Source organism: Zonotrichia leucophrys, chromosome 9 (assembly GCF_028769735.1).
Source record: "Zonotrichia leucophrys gambelii isolate GWCS_2022_RI chromosome 9, RI_Zleu_2.0, whole genome shotgun sequence".
In the NCBI taxonomy this organism is placed as follows: domain Eukaryota; kingdom Metazoa; phylum Chordata; class Aves; order Passeriformes; family Passerellidae; genus Zonotrichia; species Zonotrichia leucophrys.
Genome location: NC_088179.1, coordinates 10,258,611 through 10,267,939, shown reverse-complemented (window position 1 = coordinate 10,267,939; position 9,329 = coordinate 10,258,611).

Here is a 9,329-nt window from a genome sequence, read left to right as displayed (position 1 = left end):
ATTCACTCAAGGTGAGAAGAAGGGGAAAAATGAAAGCCATTTCTAATTTGATATTAGTCTCAAGTTCAATTCTAAGGTCTGGTAATTATTTGAGTAGGGCCTCCTTTTGCTAGCTAGTCAGGAGACATTGAATTTTATTAAATGGGATTACTGGGTCATGACATTCACTGTATTGTGAATAGCACTTGATCAAGGAGAGTACAATGAAATAACCTTCAGACAAGGTTGTCAACACACAAAGACATCTTAAATGAAAAGCACTTTACTATGAAGCAAATCCAGCAAACTTCAGGAAAAATTTCCTTTGTTTGTAAAAGATACTTAACTGCACAGGTCAAGTTCAGAACTCAGAAAAGGATTTCCATTTTGTGTACATCAAATAGCTGCTCCATATGGGCTCAATGCAATGAACAGTCTGGGGGTGGGCTCTGCCTGCAAGCCTGAGTAGACAGCCAGCTTTGATGCCCAACTCCCAATGGGTTTTTTCTAAGGAAACCATGGGTTATATTTCCTGCCTTCTCTGTCAAACCTGGGGTTGTCACTCCCTGCTCTGCAGCCCACCATTGTACCTAAAGAAAGCAGGTAAAGGGATGAATAACCCATTCAAAAAGAGTAGTATATTTTTCCCTCCCTGAAGTGTATGGTCTATTAGAATGAACTACTTCATCTTCAGGAAATATTGGTAACAATCAGTGGATGATTTAATGAGTATTAAGAAGAATAAGTTGGAAGTCATTTGCTATGAGATCACAGACTCAGTTGTGGGTGGTGGACTGCAGTGAGTGCCCACATGACTGTCACATAACCCAAACCACCCTCTAACCCAAGCGTATTCAGGTTCCTGGATATTCCTAAAGAGATTGCCCAGCACTGGCTCTCCATTTCCATCTAGCAAACAGCTTGAACACACTTTGTGAAACATGGAAACAATTTCTGTTGCCTCCTCCAACGCTGTATAGCAGCTGTTTGTGACACAGCTGGGTACCAGGGCTGGGCCTTTCTTCTGGCTTCTGCAAGTGGGGGTGGCACTACCTGAGAGCAGGGAAGGGCTGGCATTGTGTCAGCTGAAATCCTGAGGACCATGTGAGAACACTGGGACCATTTCTCAGTACAAGACATCTGCTGTTAGATGAAGCCACAAAGGTGAATATTTTTGACACGCTGCTGACTTTGAGGCCAAAGTGCTCAGGACAGGCACAATTTTCATTGCCCAATGTATTACCTCAGGCAACAATCAAACTTTGCTATGGCTGCAGTTTGGGGGCAGTGCAAAGTGCATTGCTACAGAGGTGGTGCTGCTGGAGGGGAGGCTGTGCCACAAAGAAAATTGCAACATGGATCATGAGAAAAGATTAGGCAATGCAATTTAATCATCTTCCAACAGTTGCACGCAGCCGGGTATGGCTGCCTATTGGAAGTTAGTGGTCAGGGCAGTGTCAAATGAGTGCATTTCAGCCATATGTGTCACTGATGAACCCAGAAACCAAAAGTTCGAGGGATGTTCTGAGTATGCATGAGAAGAAATAATTTGAAGAGGAATAAAATGGACAGTAATGAGGTGATGAGCAGAGAAAATACATTAGGAAATGTTAAAGGCCTTTTGCAAAGGCCCATTAGCAGTTTTGCTCAGGCACAACAGAGAAGAGAATGAAGTGTGTGTCAGGAAGATTGAAATGAGTCACTCAGATAAAACACTGCTGTGACCTAAAGCCCCATTTGGTTACTTTTAATGTCAAAATACTTGGAGCAAATAATTTTTCCTCTCTGTGGTAGTTTTGTACAACATGGAAATTGATAAGGATGATGCTGCATGGTTTTACCACAGTAGAAAAAGGAACAAGTTCATTAATACAGCTATCACTGTGGGGGTGTAAACTGGAACTGTTTATTTACTTTTTTTTGTAAGCTCCTATGAAGTCATCCAAGGCTTCTTGGAAAGTAAAGAAAACAAATCAAACCCTTAACCAAACAAAGCACTCAGGTGGAGTGAATGTTCAGTGTGCCTGGATTGGTCACATTTAACTTCAAACATCTGGTCATCAGCTTAAGGAACAGTTTCAAGGCATCTATTTTTATCTGTCACTTCTTTACTTTTCCTCTATGCCTCAGGGCAAACCCTGAGAAAAATGCACAGCACACAAGGATGCTGGGGGTCTCAAAGCTGTGCAATTGCAGCTTTGCTTTCATGCAAAGATCTGGGAGCTGAGAAGGAAACCCTTTTGTAAGTGGAAGCCAAAATGTCAAACACAGCTGGTCCTTGTTTCTTTTTAGAGTGCAGTACCAATCTCAGTTTGGCATGATTGTAGTTATTTCATTAGCAACTCAGAAGGTGAAATCACTCTTTCAAAGCAAAGCCTTTAAAATGAAAGCATTTCAGTTCACTGCAGCCCAGAAGGCATTACAGCAATAGGAAAGCTCTCTGTGTGACAACCTTCCCCCTCCACTGTGCCTTGGAAAGTCTGAAACCTGTTCTGTGAAGAATAGTCACCTAACCTGTTATAAAATCCCTTGCAGAGAAATGCTAATGGCTGCTAATGTGGAGGAACAAAAAGAGAAAAGGCCAATTCATTTCTATGAGACACAGCAATGGATCATGGTGTGACACACTATTGGGACTGCAAAGGAATGAACTCCTCTTAGAGCTCATGGATTCAGTGATTATTTATGACTGCTAACATCCATCACCCAAAGGGCAGCGTAGTGGTGCTGGTGCTGCATCATTTCTGTCCCCATTGGAAACACACAGGAGTGGAGTGAAGATGTGTCTGAGGGCAGATTCACACACTGCTTCTTTGGACTGACTCTTCTACTGTGGCCTGGAAAAGTATTGAGTAAGAAAATTATTGCTCGTGGCTTTAAATTTTTAGAGGGAGAGCTGTGATATGTGAGAAACAGGTCTACAGCATACATTGGGAAATACTGACATCAAGAGAATAATGCTCTGCATAGCCCACATTTCTTGCCCTGTATGTCACCTGGTCCCTTTTCCAAAGTACATGCACATAGAAGGACCAGGCCAAGGATGGCAAAGGATTGACTAAGGTAAATCTTCAGGAAAGAGATGGGATTTGGCCCAGAAGTTAGCTCTGTCTTGCTCAGGAGTGCTACCCAACTGCTCTGTCACACCTTCAGGTTAGGATGCAGGAGGCAAAAGCAAACCAACTTTTTTAATTTTTAAACTTTAATTGCAAGCACCATTTATAAATGCATGGCTTTAGATTTGGGGTGGAGGCCACAGGATGTGTAATTCAGTGTAATTTTAGGGAGGTCAGAGAAGAGAGAGTTTACTTTAGCCAAAGATTTAGGTCTCAGTAATGAATGTTGGAAATTGAAAGGAAAATAACCAGTTAAAAAATAACCCTGCATCAACACTGCTAAATTAAAAGACTTATTAGTAGCCTTGAAATAACCCCATAACCACTTACATCAAGTTAAAACAACTTCCCTCTTTGGCAGCAGCAGATTTCTGCCCTTTCTGGTAAGGCTGTTCTTGCTGTGTGCTCCCTGTCACTTGGGACTAGGATACAGCGAGTGGAAAGATGATGGCTTGGCAAAAATGACTCAGTTCTCATTTGTAAACTGACAATTGTGTACTGGAAAACATGAAGAGCAAACTGAGTTTGCTTTGTAAACAGTGGGAAACCTCAGCAATATCTGGTGTAACTGTTACGTAACGTGCGAGTGAGACACTGATCTCTGGGTGACGCCTGCGATTCCATAACAAACACTGAAAAACAGAAAGGCAAAGAGAAAAGGCAATGTGAGTAAGAGGAAAAACAAGCAAAACCAAAAAACTAGAGAATTCGGAGACTACTCTAACAAATTACTGAAGAGATTATTAATAGGTATTGAACCCAAAAAAACCACAAGAACCAAGCATCATGTACCCAGAAAAACAATTCCCATGGTCCTCGACATGAATTCTTTAGTGTGAGAGCTTTGGTCCACTCTGAGACACGGGCCAGCTGTTAGGCCAGAGCAGACCTGCCTCTGTGCCCTGCCTGGCACTGTGCTCTGGCCTGGCTCTGCCTGGTGCTGTCACCCAGCTGTTCTGTGCCCTCTCTGTACTGTGAAATGCAGCTGTCCCAGGGTTAGGTTAGGGACTTAGCTTAGCTGTTAAACCAATCAAAACAGAAGCTTAAAAAGAAGGGAAAGAACTGAACATTTGTATAGAAAACAGGGTTGGGAAAGCTTGTGGCAGGGATTACTTGGAAAGGCTCAGACTTAGGTGAGCTTGAGCACCCAGCATCCACAGGGCTGCTGTTTCTCAAATAGGATTTTGCAAGTGCTCCCTCTTTGGTGTTCCCCTTTTCTTACAATAAAAATAATACAAGTGATAATACTGAGCAGAGATTTTTGTGTAGTGACCAGGAGCAATCAGCAGTGATATGGTGCCTCTTTCATTCCAGAACCTACTGGCTGATCCATCTTTGGCTTTGAAGTACGTGGTGTGTGTCACACCCCCTTCAGGGACAAGGTATTCTCATGTACCACAGAGATAAGTTGAAGTTTTCCTTTCATATTATGTTTGGCATTCTATGTAGTTTTACTTTGTTCTATATTTTTGCTCATATGCTACAATTATCTGCACAGCTAAGGCACCAGGAATGGTAGATCAACTAAAGGTAAATAAGAAATAATTCTAGTAGGGGAGATAAAATGCCTAGATCAGCACAATATTATGGTGTCAGTCAAAACTAGACAGTTTTTGAGGCATGTGCAATAAGTGGCCTTTTCTGTTATGTCTTTAACAGAATGGGGCTCTATTTCTGTCCTGCCAGGCTCAAAAAATAAAATTAAGTAAAGCAGAAATTAATTGCTGCTGAGCTGATGCATTGCAGATGAGTCCATTGTTCAGTAAGTCCATGGTGAAGTGGCTGCACAGTGTTAACACTGTCTAAAAAGCAAAGCAAGAGAGGTATAAAGAAAACCTCCCAGCTTTTATTGTCTTTGAAAATAATTTTGAACTTAGGGCCTAAACTTTATCTGCTGAATATGACTACAAGTAGGGTTGAAATTTTGAGTTTTTTAAATTTAGGTGCAGTAAAATAATAATTTGAAAGTATGTAGACAGGAGCTCCATCTGCCCATAGTGGTCCTTCTGGCTTTTTGGCTGTGAGAAGTAGTAAATTGCAGCCATTGTCATGAAACTGGATTTTTATTAACAACTGGGCCAGTTCCACACGTCTGATCTGCCAGGGAATGAGTACATGGCCACACTATTTTCTCTGAGTGAACCTTTTGTACTGAGAATATTTCTATGACAAAGAGATCCTCTTTGATTTGACCTTTCAACCTTTTGCCAATAAAAATCCCCTTTAGAAATTCTCAGACTATCTTTAACTCCAGTACTCCCTTAAGGACTTCCTGGAACGACCTCTTCTAGAAAATACCTCTGAAGGTGATCATGAGCTGTAAATCAAAATACTTTTGAGTTCTGTTATTTCTATCTGAATTACAACTCATTGAAATTTGCAGCAATGATTTACTCTAATTAAGTACAGTTTGAATCAAATACTGACTCACAACACAGAGTTCTTTCCAGAAAAAAAAGACACCAATTTCTCAAGATTGAAATAGTAGCAGACAGTAACAGATTTTTAATTGCTATTCTTCTGTAAGGACCTGCACATACAGACCAAGTGTTGAACATTGTTTTTGATTTGCTTGGCTCCCACTTGTCTTGAATGATCAGAATAATTTTTGTATCTGATCCATCAGTGACTCTGCATACACCATAACTGTGCTATTGCTTCCATCTTTTCTTTGGTTCCTGATTACTATTAGAATAAAAAAAATCCAGTCTTGTAACTATTTCTGGTGGCTAGAAAGGGCTAGTCATGGCTAAATTCTACTTTTTGTGGCTTTGGAAGTCATTCCTAATGTGGTGATAGCCTTCCCAAGCCGATGACTTTAAAACAATAGCACTGTACTGCACACTGAGTGACCCACGCAAGCTTCCTCTGACTCATGGTGTTTCCTAAATACTCAATGGATGTTTTATTCACAAAAAAAGGGAGCACAGGAGTAAAATTTAAGTAGAAACAAATGATTTTTGGTGTGGATTTTATGACATATTCTCTGGGTAAAGACAAATAATAAAATTATTTCTTTTACCCATTGATATTGTTCTAGTTTTGGATTTTTGGATGATTACTCATTATGATAATTGGCTGGTGTGGCCATGAGCTAGACTGGGGTAGATTTTCTCCCAGTCACACACATACTTCAGGGACCACTGATGCTCAAATGTTTGGTACCATGCTCACTAAACCATATTGTGGGTGCTCTGACCTACTCTGGTCTACAGCCAGCCAAAAGCAAAAGGTGGAATTTGCAGGACCTGAAGGGAACAGATGAGCAGGAGAAGTATGGAAGGGGAGAGGGGAGCATTGGCCCAGTTGTCTTTCTCCTGGTGGCACTGGTGTGCACATTCCTGAGGTTGTGCTGTGGGATGGGAAGTGCTGCTTCATCCCTCATCCTGTTGGGCTGTTGATGTTTGGCCAGGAATGGGTTTCCTCAGCTTCTCAGTTTACATGTTTGTGCATCAGTTTAATACAGCTATGACAGAAGGACATTACGTGAGTTAAGGAATTCATTAACAGATCTCTTCAAGCTCATCAGTGAAACTCATTACAGGAATTACAAAGCATTACTTCTGAAGATGAAAAATGTTGTGCCTTGCTGCACCTCCTGCTGTTTTCCTCTCCTGCCTCCTTCCCAGTTTCACTCTCTTTGTGCTGAAAGGCAGAGCACACAAGGCTTTGCCTCTGCAGACCTGATGGTGGGGGTTTCCCTGATTCCCAGGCATCCAGGAGAGACCACTGAGCTTGTTACACTTACATCTATTTCAAAACTAAACTTGTATTTTAAGTAAAAGCTTACTATCTAGCCTGATTAGTTTTGGTTTGTTTTGGTTTTCCTTTGGGCATGCATTGATCCCTTGAATGCTCTGCAGCATCCATTGGTGGAAAACTTTGAGATTTTGTTTCCTGACGTACACAGACTTTTCTCCAAGACATCTTTTAATGGAAATTCATTTTGCTGCTGCCATGATGACTTTACAATCTGTGCCAGTTTTGTCTTTTGGATTTGATTCTGTGAAGTCTTGCACAGCCTCCATACCTACTCTCATAAGTGGCCAGAATTAGAATTACTCAGCATGTCAGGCATTAGTACTACAGGTACTCAATTTAAGAAAATATTTGGAGAATAAAATACAGAATGAATCATAATAAAGAGTAAGGGAAGCTGGTGCCAGATAAATGCAGACAGAATTATGACTGCTAGACAGCCGTGTTTCCAGCTTCTAAATTTTATCTCAACTGTGGTGATAAAGACAGACTATCATTATGTGTGCCAGATTTTATGCATGTCTTTCTTTAAAGCATAAGTTGATGCTGGAAGGATCCTGGAGGTGCCTGATGCTTAATCTTAGAAATACTAGCTCAACGGAAATAAAGCACTCAGGAAACAAAACACAAATTATATTTCCAAAACATTTTTTTTGTAATTTGATCCTCCTATGTAAACAAGAGACAATAAAACCTTCTGGGAGTCTTGTTAGCCAACAGTCTCCAAACTGCAATGAAAGAAGGATTTCAAAACTATTTCACAATGGTGTTTGGATGAAACATGTGTTTACTGTATGTAAATGAACAAGACATTCTGTTCTTTTAGGGTTCATCAGATTCCTCACTCGCTTAGCTGGTTTGGCATGTGCAGGAAAGTGGGTCTTCTTCAGAAGGTGCTGGACAAACTTATTTTTCAATGGACATTTCCACACTTAACAAAAAAAACCCACTTCCGTTCAAATTTTTGCCTCAGAAGTCATTTAACTCGATCTTGCCTTATTTTGCTTGCTAGAAATAATGACAAAATAAGTTATTAATGAAAGAGACATGGAGGCAGAATTTCCCATGACAGTAAATCACTGTTACACAGCTCTCATTGTCCAGCAGCACGCACTCAAAATGTGACTAGTCCCAACTGCTTGGGGCTGTTGATTTTGTGTATGAGAATTTCCTGTAATAGCTTGGGTGCCTGCATACAGCCAGTCCCTGGCATGGCACGTGTGCCAGCAAGCCTCTTTCCAATTTACCAAGGGAAAACCTGGGATCTATGGCAGACTGGTAAGCTGCACTTTTACCCCAGTCTTTGGGCAAGGAAGCTATGCAGTAATTCACTTTATTTCTTTATTTTTTCCGGCCATTGTTATGATACCATTTTCTGAGTTAGGGAGATTTTGTTGTTGTGGTGGTGGTTTGCATCTCGGATGTTTTATCTGGGTGCAACCAGAGGAAAAAAAAAATCTAATTGGGACTGCAAGTGTGCAGTACAGAGGCCAAAAATGTGTGCTCTTTTGTGAGCCCTGCTGCAAAGGGTGACTGCTGTGGATCAGAGCCTGGGGCACTGCACGGGCCTGAAATAAAGAGCATTTTATTGTTCTTCAGCCTGCTCTGTATTGCTGTGCCACCACCTCCACTGTTGCTGGAATTCCAGCTCAGGCATTTGTGTTCACCTCTGCTGGAACAGAGGATGTTCCTCATGGAAACTGCTGGTGGATCTGATAATCAAGGCCAGCAATGGCTTTGGATAGTGTTGAGGAAGGAGTGTGGAGCTAGACAGTGATTTATTGTTCTCAGGCCAGCAAGCAACAACAGTTGTTGAGTGCTTAGGCTGCTGACACATCCCTGTAACCTGCAAAATTCCTGTCTGAGCTGGCTTTTGTTCTTCTCACCTTTGCATGCAGGCACACTGGCCAGGCTGGCTGTGCTTGACTGGAGCTGGGAGGGAGAACAGCACAAGTCATTCCCTGCTCTGGGCAGAGAGTCTTAGTGATAACTGATTTTATTGCTGTCTTTCATCTTCATCTACATCAATCTTACAACTTCAAGATGATAAAAGCATGTTTGTCATGAAATTTTGCTTAGTGTCATGAAAAGAATATTTTTTGTTTGTTCTTTGCGTGAAGATTGAATTGATTGTTTGGTTTCTTTCCTTGCCTCAGTCCCACGCTACTCATATTTCTAGTGAGGCAAAAACCCGAATCGTTGTTTTTCCTTTCACAGCTTTATAGCTGGGATGTTGTTCTGCTTAGCAAACACAGTTTAAATTACACAGGCATCTTTTCCCAGTTTCCTCTCTCTAAATCTGAATCTCATCTAAATCCATCAAAACACTGCACAATTGCCAATCCAGCAGTGTTTTTTGTAATAATTCTCAATTTCCATATTGCACTAAGGAAGAGTGTAACAAACGTCCTGCCTCCCTTGCAGGGTCCACAGATACCATTTATGAAATGTTAGGGTCATTAAGGGCATAATTTC